The sequence below is a fragment of the Oxyura jamaicensis genome, chromosome 9, assembly GCF_011077185.1.
Source record: "Oxyura jamaicensis isolate SHBP4307 breed ruddy duck chromosome 9, BPBGC_Ojam_1.0, whole genome shotgun sequence".
NCBI classification, from domain to species: Eukaryota; Metazoa; Chordata; class Aves; order Anseriformes; family Anatidae; genus Oxyura; species Oxyura jamaicensis.
The window spans coordinates 15,331,859-15,348,887 of NC_048901.1; the positions used below are offsets into that span (position 1 = coordinate 15,331,859).

The 17,029-nt window shown below is 45.5% G+C and overlaps 1 protein-coding gene across 7 annotated transcripts in view; it reads right to left on the minus strand.

The window, feature by feature from the left end:
* LPP (LIM domain containing preferred translocation partner in lipoma) overlaps positions 1–17,029 on the minus strand; it is a 312,873-nt gene that overhangs the window by 184,175 nt on the left and 111,669 nt on the right. The window lies entirely within an intron of this gene.

Below are 17,029 nucleotides of genomic sequence, written 5' to 3' on the forward strand. Positions count from 1 at the left end.
CTGCTGGAGAGGACACTCGGAGGGCTGGAGCCCAAAATCTTTGGGGCTAGTGCTGAGGCTGTTTAACCTCCTGGTCAACACCAAGCCCAATTCCAACCTCCTACAAGCTTCTTCAGGCTCACAGAAGCTGGAACCAGGAGAGCCAACATCCTCTCATCTCTCATCGCTCATGGAGCCCAACATACCTTTGTGTTTTACCAGCTCAAAAATGATGTTCTCTAGACCAGCCCGCCTCCTGCCTCCCTGCTGCTGGCAGGCAGCCACGCTCTTTGCGTTTCCCTTTCCTATGGGGACCTCATGGCTTCACGCAGGGAGCTGCTGGGACAATCAGAGGCTCTCCTCAGTGACAACAACCAAGTAAGCAATGGGCCTGCTGCAAACTCAGAAGCACCCAATTCCTTCAACACCGAGGAGGCTTTGTATGCGGGCCTGATGTATAAAATATCTCCACTTTAAATCTGCTTTGTCTTAAAGTTCTGACAACACAGAGGTAAATGCTAATACGAAGCAGCACACTGCAAAGCCATCCAGCTTTGCACAGAGATGGGAGACCTCTCCTACAGAACATCAGAGGAGGTGGGAGCACGAAGGAGAAAACACGGGCAGAGCAGCGCAGGCAGCACGACACCAGGCTCTGAAAGCACCTCCTAAAGATGGAAAAAAAAAAAAAAAGGAGCTTGCCATTAGCACTGGATTTGGCTCCTGGGGAGACAGCTACCTGTAATTTGGACCACTTTGGTATATTTTTATTTCCTCTCATAAAGCTTTATGCTGCAAGCAGAGCTGTTTACTGTTGGTTCTCCTCTGTGCATCTGTGATGGAAGTTTAAGATAAGCGAATAAAGTGTTGTATTTCACATATCTCAGAGCTGTGGCTTTTGGAGGGTTTTAACCCTTTCTGTGTGGAAACACAAGCTCTCTCCTTGACCCAGCATTACACCAGCTCCCAGCTACGGGTCCCCCAGCACCATCCCCAGTGACCAAACCGCTCACAAAGGTGCTGAACCAAAGCCCAGTGACCTGCAGTCCTTGGGCTCCCTACGCCGAGGCTGGAAGCCCAGGGCTGAGCCACTGCTGCAGGGTACAGGCCCCAGCTGGGCACTGCAGCCTGTGTGGCACGTTCAAAGCAAGCTGGGCCTGCAGCCCCAGGAAGGTTTCCTGTTCTACTGCAAATCTGCTAAAGCCACGAGCTATCCAAAAGGCACAAACTCCCCCTGGAACTTTTAAGGATCGTATTTCCCAGGAAAGTAATTTCTCCCCAGTTTCCCCCAAGTGAGCACGGCTAGAATTCAAAAAACCAACCAACAAACAAACAAACAAAACCCCCCACTTCTGAATCCCTAAGCAAGTATTGTCCCAAATACAGATGCTCCCAGACAGCTTGAAAACAACACGCTGAAAACTAATTTAAAACAAACATGCTGCTCCAATACACAAAATCCTATGAAACCTACTGGCTCCTTGTATGGCAGAGTTCAAGACTGATTTAAAAAAAAATACACGCACAGTAACATCTGCACTATCTCCTCTGTGCTCTATAATTAATCCAACCTTTTATTTCAAATCATATGAAATTCAATATGGAGTAGAAACAAAGGAGGAAATATTTTGAAACGAACATGTTAAGTGTTTCATTCTAGAAGTGCTGGGATGTCTGAGTGCTATGTAAACTTTTGTCCTTTGCTTTGAAAATGAACCTTCAACCAACCAATGCGGTTTTGCAACAAATTCAACCCCAGCGGACGCGTGCTTCCCCGAGAATACACTTGAGATGCTGTTGCTCCAGTTAGCCCCAGCTCCAAAGCCTCACCTCCCTGCCAAGCCGTGCTGCTTTTATTACAACCTTCAATACACCTAAACAAAAACTAGGGACAGAACGGGGTGCAGGGGAAGGGCCGGGGTTTTAGCATAAGCAGAAGGCTGCGGGGGAAAATAACAATCACTGTAACAACTTCAAAACAAATACCATTTTGCCACTTCGGAAGAGCCATTGCTCCCCAAAGAAAAAAACATTGGCAAGATGTTTCAGAAAAGGAGTGAAAGGACAGAAACAATGAGAAGAGCTCTTTTTAAGAGTATGGAAGCAAACACTGTTCTCTGGAGCAAGAGGCAGCTGCTGTACCGCGCCCCAGCCCAGCTCTGCTGCCTCTCTCCTCTGCGGCTGATAAACTGCTGGCGACCGGGAAGGTTTTGGACTGGGAAGCAGAAAGCAGATGTGTGATGAACTGGGGGGACCTTGCAGATGTTTGGCCTTTTCCTGGTCCTCTGTGAACAGATGGACTTTCCCCCTTCACAGCTTTAGTTATTTATCCTGCCACTGCACTTTCCTCTTTCCCACACAGGGCCGTAGGACCCCGTCCTCCTCCCAGCGAGCTCACGGGAGCAAATCCTCCCAAATGCAGGAGGCAGAGCTGTTCCTGTATTGTTACTGGCATTGCTGTACATCTCCCTCAGGCACAGAGGGAAACACGCAGACCATCAAATCTGGGTCCTGAACAGCACACGGTTTTACATGACATGCAAGGAACGGGTCTTCGTTTGGGGGAGAAAAGGAGGAAAAAACCTGAGTACAAGTACAAGCTGAGAAAAAAAAAACACAACACAACACCATCCTGTTTCATGCACCAAGCACCTTTCTCACTCACAGGCAAACCTTTACATTCCTAAGTGCACGGAAGTTTTTTCAGGGAGATGCATCTGCCAGTCAGCAAATGAATTGCAGCACAGTAATTGCCTCCCCCATTGACTGACACAGTTGTTTAGACATCGAGATTTGCAGCTTTGAAACTTCTAGACACGAAGACGATCTCACATGTTCAGTAAGAAGAGACTGTTTGGGGGAAAACCCTCGGAAACACACAAAAGCAAAACATCATATTTTTCCCTGAAACAATAACTTAATGAAATCTATCAAGCAACAAAACAGGATTCACACTGGTGTTCCCAGATCTCTGGCTGACATCTGAAGACGATATGCCCAGATGTTTTTCATTTTTCTTCCTCCAAACAAAAATAACCCTTTATTGTCATTTCTGACTACGAGGCTGGTTCAGAATTGGTTTGAATCACCTGAAAAAACAGACTCTCCCCTGGACCCGGAGAGCAGAGTACAGAGATGGAGCAAACCCCCACTGACGTGTTTCTCTTCTGCTCCCAGCAGCTGAGCAGATACCGTCATCTTCCATTCCCTGGTCAAGTATTTAGCTTCTACTGCAGAGAGCCAAAGTTAGCAATCTGTGGGTGATCTATGGTGAAACAATTAAGATGTACACTTAGAACTTAATCCATCAGGGCTAAAATCCCTTTGATTAAGCTTACCGTCAGTTTCTCTCCACACCCATAGACCTGTATTCCACAACAGCCACTGGAAAATCCTGCAGAATCCTGCAGCATTGCTAAGTGCTCTGGAAGATTTCATGCTGCAGAAGCAGCACTGCACAATTTTTATAGAAAACTTCAGCTCGATATGGCATGGTGACTCGTAGGTGTCACCACGCCATACGTTTACTTACTACATTTTCCTGTAAGATCTGCATTTAACATCCATCACTGGACAAGGAGCACACACAAGTAAAATCCTGCTTTGTGCTGGCGCATCTTTGGTCATACCCATGGCCCAGGTGGTCGTTGACACCATGTTAGTACAGGGAACAGTCACACCATTACACACCAGCTACACAACCCACCTAAATACACCACCTTCACCTGCCAGGCATAAAATAAAGCCAACCCGAAGCACTGCTCAAACTACCATTTTCTTACCAATTACTAATTCTACCATTTGAACTACTTTTGTTCATCAGCTACTGTATTAATAAGCAGGGGGAGGAAAAAAAAAAAAAAAACACAACAACAACAAAAAAACCACACTGGCTAATTTTATTCTTAGCATTTAAAAAAGGAATACTGAATCTGTCAGGTAGTTGCACTAAAAACTTACTTCACCACCTGCTAGCTGAAATATTGCTTTTATGGATTTATATTGTATTAAAAGGTCACTGGCTGTTTAAGTCTTAAACAGTTTTAATCATTCTAAAAGTCTCTTAACAGTAAGAAAAGGAAGCTCAGAACAAACAGCAGCAGGGATTCTAATTAAAAGGGCCAATTCATCTAATTTTATTTGGGGTTAATTATTCAGGATTCACTCTCCGATGTGTAAGGAATAGCAATTAGTAATTTTAGTGATTTGAGGAACATTGGAGGTGTAATCAGTTAAAATGAGTGAGTGTTTACAACACAAGATGTTGAATTAGTTTCTCCCAGCTGGAGAACAGGAACATTAGTCCCCTACAGTTCAGGACTATGAATCGCAGTCCTGCTTAAAATATTCCCTTCAAATCAAAAACACACGCCAACAATCATTTGGTAATTCTGTTTACTACACGGCGAGTCAATAGGCGACGTGTACCATGGCAGCTTGTGTTCCCCACCCCAACCTCCATCCCATCGCCCAACTGCCCAAGCCCCTGGGACCTGACAGAAACAATTCCCCAGCATTTCTCCCACCTGCACAACTTCAGCCAGGCTATCAGCCTCCTGGCACGCAGCCTTTTACTACAGCTCGCTGAGATAATGAAAAGAAGCAGCCTGTGAAACTTTCAAATGTTAATTAACTTCTGTGTTTAAATATACAGAGGAAAAATGACCGTGCGATTAACTTAAAACCTCCAGGTACAATTCCTCCTACAAGCGCAAATCCAAAATAGCTCTGCTGGAATCGCTCTGGCCTTCTTCCAGCGTTACTAGAGCAAGGAGAAGTCACTACAGCTCGCAGGAGCAGCAGATGAGGCTCTGCTGGGGACCCGGGAGCTGCATGGGCGAGTGCCAGTGGGGAGATCCAAATCTGGCTGCTTTGGCGTTTGGGTCTGAGCGGAGATGGCAGTTCGAAAGCTGCTTTTTCCACCTTTCTAGAAGTAACTGGGGTTTATCAGCATGTAGCACAGCCACATAGCCACTGGGACTGGAGCTGGACCCCTAACCTGAAAGGTTTCAGCTTGGCGTGACCGCTAAAAGGAGCAGAGCTGGCACACCAGAGCAAGTCTCCTTCAAATGATTCAGCTTTTATCAGGCAACTTGATTTAGCACAAACAGCTGCTATTTCTGGTGTTGTGTACACAGATCTTTCATCCCGGCTCTGGCCACCGGTGGGGAAAACCCCCCCCTCTTTGGTTCACGTTAGAACTCATTGAACTCCGTCTCAAACACCCGCAAAGGCAGTAATTAGCACACGGATAGGAAACGAGGGCTCAGTTCCCCAAATTATGCAAAATCTCAGCTGCTTCACCGCACTGGATGCCCCTCATCATGAAAACAACACTTATGTGATGAGGCTGCGTTTTCAGTCGGCTGGTGGCTGCAGACACCGAGGCGTGCCATCCTTTCCAGCCACGCAGCCTCGGCGCCCCAAGTATACGGGTGGATGGGGAGGCAGGTGAAAGCAAAGGCTTCTTTGTGTCCCCCATGCACGTCAGCCCACCATCCTACACACCGTACGCTTACAAAACACGCCACCAAGTACAAAGACATCTACACAAGGCTGTGTTTTGATTCTTCAAGTCATTTTTCCGTATGACTACGGGGACAAAGCATTCCAGCTAATGTCCCACGCCGACCTCTCTGCAGTGGAGATAAGAGATTTTCCTCACCTCGACAACACGTCTTCTGAACACCATGCAAATGAAGCAGTGCTGCTCCCACTCGTGCCATCACACCTAGCGGGTATCTCTGTGACACCGATATCTGCACGGAGATGAGGTCAGCTAGTATCAGAGCTCAACTCTCAGGAAAAGAAGCCCGTCCTTTGCTAAAGCTTACTGAGGCACTGCAAGAAACAGCCCGTGGCACTGTAAAATGTTAATTAAAAGCTGTTAAAACAGAGGAAGAAGAGCTGTAGGATTAACCAAGAAGCTCCAAGTACCACTCTTTCCCCCAGACTTCTTTCAGGGCTCAGGGCACATCCCTGAAGCCCGCTGTGCCTCAGTCCATGGGCACACAAAGCCGTCCTTCTCCTGTCCTTACAGACACACTCAGCAGAGGGAAGCCTGTCCTGCTTGGCCTGTGCAGCCACTACTACAACAAGATCCCACTCGGATCTGCAGCTGCTCAGGTCCAATAAATGGGGACAAAAATAGTTCCAAATGATTTTACAAATGACAGAAAATAGCCTGCTAAGATGGAAAGATTTCAACACAAACAACTGGAAATAGGCTGGAAATCGGGGCATCTGAGGCAGAAGAGCAAACCCTATCCTCAGAGGGGACACACGCCGCGTTCCTGCACACCATCCCGCTCTTCGGAGGAGCAAGAGGTCCACGAAGCAACTCAGCAAGGGAAGCGCTGCCTTACTCAGAACAAAACCGAAACGGGTTATCTATTTGTTTATTAGATTATGGTGGTAAACTCGTTTGTTCATTGCTAAGAGTGCCTGACAAGAGATGACATAGGCATTAATTTACAAAGGAGGCTGTTGTGAAGGAGTTGAAAAAATGAGTTATATCACGGGGTAAGACCTCGTTCTCTTGGCTGCAGCTGCGTGGCCCGATCAAAACAAATTTCGTTTTTCGGCACAAAGCACCACGGGTCAGCTTTCTCCCCCGAGCAGGCAGCAGGGGAAGCTGGGGACAGCATTCTCCAGATGCATCCTTTCTTATCACCAGTCAAACCCTCTCTGTGCCTGGTGATGAAATTACAAGACACTGGGCAGATCAGGAAAGCTACCTCCCAGAGCTCTTTATTGCCAAGGGACTTCCTCAAGTTTCGGAAGCTGCATGCAGCCAACAGTTTTTAAGCAATCTTGGACTTATCTTTGCTTCTAATTGCTTTTTGTTTGTTTGTATGTTTCGTGTTGTTTTCCTGCTTTGGGGGTGAATTGAAATCTGAATAGTCCGAGGAAACCCTACGTGTTGCAGCCTTGGAGCCAGCAGTGGCCCATGCTGCAGAACATCTGGAGGCACTGGATCCATCCTGCTTGCCCAGCACGCAAAGGAGAGAGCCAAAAGAAAATAAAAAGCCTGCTGTAGCTGGAGTACTTCCTTGGGTGATGGGGTCAACCTGCCTGCGAGGCATCCTCTTCTCATAGTCTGCTGCCACTGGCTTGGTAGAGTGGAACAAAACACCAAGTGGGAAATGCATGTACAGCTCTCACAGATGAACTGAAGAAGAAAATGCAAGCTGATTTTCAAACTGGCTCCCTCCGTTCCTTCCCTCCTCCCTCCCACCCCTCCCTGTGTAACTCTCATAAACATCCACACTGTGAAAGACTAAAGCAGAACTCGTGTCTTTATCAGATATGCCTTGGTTCAGTTCACTGTCTTCAGCAATACAAACAGCACTGGCTTTCTTCCTTCTGCTGCAATTAGTCAATGCTACTGGGGAGCAGAAAAAGGTTGCTAGATTTTCTTCATGATATAAAATGAATTTGCTTCTTATTCACCAGTGTAACAGTTGAATAATAAATTACATCCTTAATCCTTGAAGATTACTCGAGATAAAATCAAATGTTGGATAAACAGAAATCATTTCTATTTTCTTCTTTCAAAGTAAGTAACTAATGCCCCAAATCTCCATATATAAATACAAATCCATATTCATATATAAATACATAGAAACGTGCATTAAAATATGTTTACATATAGTGGTGTTTTTTGCTCATGGATGGAGTTTGGTTCTTTTTGCCAGTTCCTGCTGGCAACGTCATACGTCACCGTCAAACGATCACTGTCCAGCACCCCCAAGATATTACACACATTTACATGTGCAGTTAGCAACGTATTTTGAGCAGAAATGCTCTAAAAGTTACACTTTCTTGCATAATTCAGTGAAATAACTGAGCTTCACTTATACTGGCCTCCTGGCAGCTCGTGGACCTCTGGTTAGGAAGCAAACTGCTAAACTGACTTTCTAAATAAATAACTACATTTCTGTTCTCTACATCCCACAGAATCCTCTGCCAAGTATCCCCTTGCCCCCTCCTTCTCCTTGCTGGTCAGTGCCAGCACTATGGTAGGTAAAACAAGAGCAAGCAGAGCAATTGCACACCTCTGTGCCACCTCCCATCAGGAGGATCCTAAAACGTGCAAGGGAGGACTTGCTCGGTGTAGAAAGTGGATGTAAGAGAACTCACTTCTGAAAGCTGCAAAGAAAAAGAGGTGAATGTCAGGGGCACAGAAATGGCACGTTAGAGGCACATCACCGGGATGCTGGTGATATTTGCACTCATGACACTGCTAAAACCCATTAAACTAAAATTCTCTCCCTAAACTGACCCAAGCACGCTGCCTATTGTGCAAACAAAAGCAGGGCATAAATGCCAGCACTGTAGTTCCTGTGCCGGTTTGGGGGAAAACACGTCTCTTGCCTTGCATTCCCTATGACCATGGCCACGATATTGCAGTTACTCAAACTTCTGACCTTTCTGAGAAAGCAGCCACTCACACAGCCAGCTTTGCTGTGACCCTGCTCAGCATAAGGTGCCTCCCTTCCAGAGAACAAGTCCTAGGGTCTGGCACCAGCCCAGGGAAACGGCAGTAACTGCGAAGGGGCCCTCGCAGTAAGCACACCACACCGAAAGCCGGGTCAATTATTTAGTGTAGAGAAACCTGGGCGAGATCATTTTCAGATTGAGTTAAAACTTTTATCTTTAACCAAGGCTACAGAAAATGAATTACTGAAATACTTGTGGATATTGTTAAAAGGAAAAATGTGGAAGAAAATTAAAATCTTCTGCAAAGACTGTGGTTTTCTTTGAAATGCCAGAGATTTTTATTCTTGTAGAAAAATGTTGTGGAAAAAAAAAAATGATAACAAACTGTAGTAGCATGCTGCTGCAGCTCCAAGGCTGGACTCCTGAAATCTTCACTCTGAGGTTTGGTTTTCCTTCACAGATGCTACTTGGGCAATTTTGGGCAAAGAATTATGTTAAATTAAGTGGAGAATCTCTCTTGATTTTCTTCCACCCTAACTTCTTTCCCAGCCTTGCGGCAGGAAAGCACAAATCCATTCTTTTCAGCTGATGATTGATCTTCAATCTAAATCCCCACTTCAATATTAATAACCTCTCAGAAAACAATTAAAATAGATATATTGTTTGAGTGTGTGCTCAGGGAACAACTGAAGAGGATAAATCTTCTAGGAGCACAAAACCCTCCTTGTATCATACTTTGAGACCTCCGATGCCTGCAGTGACATACACGTTACTCACCGGAACACATCTCCCTGTGCTGCCTGAAGTGCTGGCCTGGAGCAGTGAACGGGAAGCACAGGGAGTGCTTAGCAGCGCAGGGGAGGAGCGGCTGGGCCACCCCACTAACACAAAACCCTCCATCAGGGAGACTCCAAGGGTGGACCTTGCCTTCCGTCAGACAGAAGATGCTGCAGGAGGGAGAACGTCTTCCAGTTCCACATCACCAGCCTGCGCAAGGAGCCACGGAGAGCCCAAGCAAGTGCTTTGTTTGGGAATTACGATAATGGACGGAGATGCAGGATGTGCTGGGGTTGCACGATGAATCATGGAACCCATGTAATTCGTAGTTGTTTATGAGCTTGGCCTCCCTGAGCTAGAGACCTTTGCAGTCAATGTCTCTAGTCTCCATGATTCACTACAAAGAGAAAAGCATCTCCTTGGCCAGCTGTTCTGGACTGCCTCATTTCAGCACTGCTCAAGCTTAGTGCTTTCTGTAGCAGACTGGTTGCACCTACACTACCCAGCCTTCGGTCTAGACTCCCCCCATCCTCTGTGGTGCCTGGAGCTGAGGGCTGTCACTACTCACTTGCCTTTTTCCTTTCCCAAGCGCAATAACGAAAAGGCTGTGCTGCTGCCTGCCAACACGCTGTGTTTGCAGCATAAGAATGAGAAAGCGTGCTGTGTGCCATGGTAATAGTGCACGTGGAAAACTTTAAGGGTGCAAAGATTTCTTGGAGGACCATCTTGGGCACAGGGAGACAAACTTGAGCCCTAATCCTAGTGTCTGCCTAGAGAAGAAGAGACAACCATGCTCCTTTGGAGAGCACTAACCAGCTTTGCTAAACAAAACCGAACGACAGAAGGTTTTCCAAACTCACACCATCAGATTTCACCCCTCGACAATGTCACTGCAGTTTTGCAATGCATGAGTTGCTGCATACAGTCATCCAAGGTGATTGCTTTACAGTTTCTTGTAGTCATTCCAAAAGTGAAGCTCAATCCTAGAGGGTTTAAAGAATCATCGTCAGGTTTCTTTGATGAAAGACACCCAAGTGAAGAATAACCCCATTTAAATAGAAAACATTGAATGTTTGAGTACCAGGTCTGTCAAGAAAACACAAAGTAATCAAAACACACCTAAGAACAATCTGAAATTAGCCAATATTTGTCTTTCTACACAAAGAAAGCATTTTGAATTTAGAAACAGTGACATAACCGAGCTTTAAAATCCAGTACCACATCTAGGCAAAACTTGTGGCTGTTGAAGATCACTGAAGAGACAATGTTCTCTGCTTTCAAGAGACTGTGGGATTTACTCTACATCCTTATCAGGTCATATATATCACATCATGCCATGGTGATTAGCATCTGGCTTGATTAAAATCTTTAATTCCAGTGGATTTAAATGGCTGATTTGAGAGCCACTCAGATGAGAGCCCAGGGTTGGATCTGATCACAGGCAGAGAATGGCACGCTGCGATTACAGAGTTGATATCTGCTCCCTTAGCTCTTGAAAATGTTGCAGCTAAGATCACCTGGCCAAGATGGGTAAACAAAGGCGTGTGTCAGGTCAGCCAGCAAAATTTTTCAAAGCAATGGCTCTGCACTCCTCGGGAGAAAGAAGATAAGATCTGCTTTGGCTCCCCTTTACTATATATCTAACATTTGCAAGTGAAAAAGCAGATGACTGCTTAAAGCTTGGGATGATGCATGCCATCTTCAAGCTATTCTTGAGTCAAATGTTTAATGTTTCATGTGGTTTGGAAATGGCTTAAATTCCCTGCTGAATTTTTCATGCCCGTACACAATTTAGCCTTTATCAAAAATTCCCTTCAATTACGTACTCTGCAGAAAACGCAGAAATTCTTCCAAAGGATCCTGGGTGATGCAGCCAGTTGCATCAGTACAGCCTCTTTTCCCCCATATTTTTGTTTGTTGTTTCTCAGCTCGGGTTTGCACAAAACATCCCTGCTTGGACATGCCCACTGCAGCGATCTGGACTTCACCATCTGTGCTAATCAGAAAAAATCAACGCCACTTTCTCTTCCCATGCCTGTATTTTAGTTGAGGGGAATGGGAAGACAGAAGAGCACCGGAGTGGGGATAAAAGGTTGCAAACTTTTGGACGGACCCTGTTTCTTACCCTGTTGTGCAGGGAGTTGTAAGAGAGCTTTAGCACGATAAAGCCTGCAGAAGGCTCGCTGTTCCCGTGCGGGAGATGCGGCGGGGAAACGGGCGTAATTAGAGCACTGCAGCGTGCCAGCTATTCTTGGAGGCAGAGCAGCCCCTCAGGAGCTCTCGCAGGAGAGCAGAGCGAGGACAGCCCTGAGACCGCTGTAACCTATGTCACAGACATCCCCCAAACTTGGAGCCATCCTCCGGCGTCCTGTCTGCCGAGCAGCACAGGCTGAAGACACCGTCTCTCTGCTGCTTTTGTTCTGTGAACACCTTCATTTTGCTGAGCCCACATCCCCTAAGGTTCCAGAAATATTAACATAAGCCACGTACAAATATTATTTCAAAGAAACTATCCCCATAGTTCTATTTCTGGAGATGCATCTTAAAAAAGCTTCCCTGAAATACTGGAACAGGACCCATATTATCTCTTCATAAAAGGAATACAACTTCTAGGCTTCTAAAATCATTGGTAAACAGTTCAAACTTCCTTTTATACTGTAAGATTTCCTTCCCATAACACACAAGATATATTGCCTCAAGGGAAAAGCAGCTTTATGAAGAGGAAGCTACGTGTGCCAGAATTGTTCTCTTCCATTATTTGAACATCCTTTCTCCCTCCCATTGTTTTAATAGAGTTGGTCACCAGATGAACCTGCAGCAGAACGCCAAATCCCTCAGCAGAGCATCTATCTGCCGAGAACCCCAGACAACCTCTGCTCCTCTGCGGAGCCTTCCTGATGCCCAGAAAATATGTTTTCTGCACAGACCCCATATATAATTTTGATAGAAAAACGGCTTTGCTAATAGGCTTATGTTCTGCTGTTCCCACCAGAACAACACTTGAGGAATGGATGTCTCACCAGTAATCTTCCCCTTCCATTTATTTCTGAGGAACTTTGTTGAATAGAAGGATGAAGAAGGAAAACAGAGAAAGAGAGGGAGAAAAAGAGAACATATTCGGTAATGACCTGTGTCACACGGAGAAAAAAAATAAGTCTGGTGTCTGATGTTCCTACACGTGACTCAGAGAAATGTTCCACTCGCACATGCACGTGTAGCATGCAGCACAGACTCAGTTACACGCAGAAGTTCAAGTGCATGCTTAAATGTGACGTCCCATGGGACCTCAAAAAGCGTGTATCAAATTAGGCATTTGGTGAAATGCTTTGCTAAGCAAAAGGATGAGTTTACGTACTCTCCCCAGTGCCTCTGCTGAAATGGGGCGGAATGGTTGCACTGGTACATCCCAGGAGACCCCCGGTTTTTCCCCAAAGCATCCGTTTACTGGGATTTCACTCTTGCACATTCAGCTCAGGGGAATCAGTATGGAAAACTGGGACCAGGGAATCTGTGTCCTAGGAACAACAGTATTGCCAGGGGAGGCTAATGTGACCACAAATCCCCTCCACTGATCCAGATCATGTACCCCACCAGGGGCCCTGACATTTCTCCAAGTTCTTTTAAAAATCTCCTCTAATAGGTACGATCTCCCCAAATCCGAGCAGAGGAAAATCCAGGGTTCCCCCAGATCAGAAACTACTTGATTCCAGACAATAGGGATCTGCTTCTAGAAGGCCTGAATGGAGTTGCTAAAAATAAGCAAATACTCCCAGTCTTTCTGCACTCCTCTCCCTGAAGTGAAATGATCAAGAGGATTAATTTTAGAGTATGCACAGTTTTAATGTGAAAAAACACAAGTTGCATCTTAGCTTTTAAGCAAAGACCAGATGGAAAGTCTATCATTAGAAATGCCAAAGGGAGAACACACTCAAAGTTCGCTCCAGGATGGAAAGGTCATTTCTAGTCATCCTTGTTTTAAATGTTCTCAGAAGCACTCAAGCTTTTGTAATAACATGGCTTTCTTTCAGTTTATCAACTTAATTTCCTCCAAAATAAAATAAAAAACTCTAAAACAAAACAAAAATCACCAAACAATACAGAAGACAAACTTTAAAGGAAGGTGCCAGCTCTCTTTTTCTTTCCTCTACACAGCAAAAGAATCATTAAATTTTTAATGAATTATTGTTTAGATGTCGAGAAATGCCACAAAGATGATCTGTTGATCCCACACGGGGCTGTTTACTTAGAGCTCCATGATGGGCAGCAGACAACGTGTCAGTGAAGGCTGAGAAGCTGTTCTTGGCTTAGCAGGTAGCGATGCTGATAAAGAACGTGTCCAACTGCTGAGGTACAGATCAGGTTTCACCCATGGGTTCGAAGCAACTTCCCAAACCCCCAGCAGGGACCGTGTGCCAGCTGACCGATAGAAATCCGCTAGCCCACTTGCATCGTAACTACTACTGGTCACAAGACCCGAGCAGCTCAGGAAGGATCTCACTGGTGTTACAGATGCATCCCAGTAGCTCGCATATGACGACTAGGAGGAGGCAAAATTGTGACCTGTGATTCTCACCTGAATCACTAGGAGGACCTAAAAATAATGCAGTGCTCTGAGCTCCACTCCACTTGCTAATGCAGATAAGAGCTACAAAATACACAGCTTCAACTGAGACTTCACCAGCCACTAGTCCCCACTTGCCAGCTAACTGTGGAACAAACTTTACCCCCACTAAAATAAGCCCTCAGCTGAAGTACAGTATGTGAATAAGCCTGCTGGGATACAGCTTCCAAATCCTAACTGGAATATATTTAATCAAAGGCAGAAAGCTTCATTCTCTCTTATTTTCTAACAAATAGAAGAAAAGGACATTTATTATGATATAAAATTGGCATTTTCACAGTAAACACATCTGTGTCCCAGTGCAGACTATTCCCAATACAAACTGGAGCTACTGGCTAAAGCTGAAAGTGTTTTCTCCTTGCAGGCGGTGCCTTTTCTCAGCTGTACTGGGCCAGCCCTGACAAGAAGGATCTGGCTTCAGTTCTTCTTTGTGCATAAATAACAAACTTATTTGCAAGGTCCAGACAGCTGCATTTATGTAAAACCACTCAGAGGAGCCATTGCTGACCTAACTTAGCAGCAACTGGGCTGCACAAGTGTCCGAGTGAAACATCACCTGCAGGACCACTGACTGAGGCACAAGAGAACACAAACAAGACTTCATTTGCAACTACCACGCTGAAATTTTGGGAGCCACAAACAAATGCTTTGTCATTTCTTAGCCACTTGCAAACAGCAATCGTTCTGCATGAAATAATCAGGAAGCACAGAATCCTCCAAGCTCCCTTCAGAAATTTTCCTTTCAAAACATACCCCCCTTTTAATCATTTAGTATTTGCGATAGAGAAGAAGGAAAAACAAAAAGGTAGGAAATCTGAGAAGATCAAACCTTCCTTGTCCCCACAAATAGACATTCTCTGCCTTCCAATAGACTTGACTAATCATTTTTCTAAGTAGCCAGAAGATTTCGCAATTAAATGCTTATATAAATAAGATGCATCTTTCTGCTGCTTCTGATGCCTCATGAGTTTTCCGGCTCCTCTCAAAGAGCTTTCATTGCTCTGGGCATGACAAAGCCAAAACCGCTAGAATAGAAAGCTCTGGTTTCAGCTCCATCCCAGTGACCGAACAAATTCCCAGAACCTCCATCACTGCTCTTGTAGCACGAGAAAGAAAGGAAAAAAAAAAAAACAAAAAACAAAAACAACTGAGAAAAGAGGACTTTGATTCCTAAGATCAGAACCACGTTTGTTGGATAAATTTGTTAGAAGTACTGGCTCTGGACATAGTGTGAATTAAGAATATTTGGCCAGGTACACAGATCAAATAAATACGGAGCCTCACAATTCCCTTCCTGAAGACTCACGTTTGTGGTGACTACTGCACTTTCAGCCAGCGAAATGTGACCTTTAGGCCCTGACATTTAGGCCCTGATTTTCCAACTTGTGTTACCTCCGCCTCCAGTTTCACAGGTGGAATTCATAGCACTTGAACGTTTAAATAGTTGGCGGTGTCCACCAAACACGAGGCCGTGTCTTACCCAACTGAGTCTTAAAATGGAATATTCCCGCTCTGGAGACCCATGCCATGCTGGATGGTCAACTTACAGGAGGTACTGGACATGCTGTATCTCTTGGGAAAATCAGCATGACAGCCGAAAGCTCATCTCTCAAAATAGTTACCACGCTGCTTACTTTTTTCTCTCTTATTTGTTTCCCTGCCACAGTTACACAACACATTCCTGCTGGGGCAAAAGGGATAATTAACAAGAGTGCTTTTGGACACACACAACCAGGCAGCACTGAGTACAAAGTGTACAGTATCACATGAGAAACAGGAAGATAACAGTCTTCCCACGTGAGAAGAAAACATAAGGACAATGGATCCTCCATTAGTTGGTCTCAGGAATACCTCAGGAAAGCACCATACACTCAGAGTGGGAACGCGGTGGTTCAGCAATTATTTGTTTAAAAAGTCCAACTGTGATTGCAGGGAAAAAGAGCTCAGCTGTAATCATGCATCACAGCTCCTGCCTTGGATTAGCTGCTAGGTTTGAAGTATTTTCTGTCTGGCCAACAAGAGCAATTTACTGGCGTGGAGAAATATTTTATACATTGGAGTTTTCAGGCTCAGCCAAACCAATCATTCCTGCAGCTCTCTAAACAACTCTTGTCCCTAACGAGGGAAGTGAACAATTCAACAACACCTAGAGATCTGGCAGCTGGAGATCCACCCATCCAACCCCCTTCTGCTGCCACAAGGTCACTTCTCCCTCTCGAAGGCACACATCTTGTTCTTACCTGCACAGGCTGCGTGCTGATGTGCACAGAGAAGTCGGTCAGGTACTCTCATGTTACAAACCCAGCTGCCTGTCCTGCTGCAGAGCAGGATTAGAGGCTTAAACGCCACAGGCCCACGGTTGGTAGGAACGGGTTAACAAGGAAAATAGGATCTACAAATTTAATCCAAATCTAAGGCATCAGGATATGGAGCCTCTCTGAATGGACTAAGCAGAAGACAAATACACTGCAACACCTCATACGTTACCTGTTATGGCTGTGTGGTCTCACGTCCGGGCTGGTATCAGAGGAGATGCAGGCCAGCTGTGATTTTACCCGGGTCACGCTTCTTTCATGTGTTGCCTCTTGTCTTTATAAATTAATTTTTGCGTAAGACAGCTGTGTCAGACCTGAGCTCCCAATGCAATTTTCCTTCTACACTTGCAGAATGAATTCAGTCAGCCAGGTCCTCCTTTCCCTTGGGTACCACACAAGGAATTACAAAACGGCTCGATTTGTGCCCAAATGGAGCACAAAAAACCTGTGCAAAAAGTGATGTCAAAAAGCACGAGGGGAAAGGACCCAATGGCAACACCAGGATCTGTGAGAAAACCTCAGTCCCAGGACAGCGAGGGGTGGTGCTTGGGAACATCACTTCTGTTCACCAGCTGGGGCCATTTGATGAGCCCTGAGATGATGAGCCCTGTTCCTGAGAGGACACCATGGCACCACAAAACACCAAAACACCATTTACAACCGCATTTCCAGACCCAAACTGCGCTTCAGACTCCCCCAGGCCCCCGTGCCTTCACCTCTAACATGTCAGGAGCATTCCTGAGCAGCAGGGAGGCAGCTTCCAAGAAGGAGCTTAATTGTACTGCAGTTTTAAAAACCAATACAGAACCATTTTGCAGAAGTTGTGCTCTCTGCCCAGGGGGCTGCTTGGCTGTGTTGAGGAAGTGCATGGTGTTGACTTCCCAAACTGAGTCAC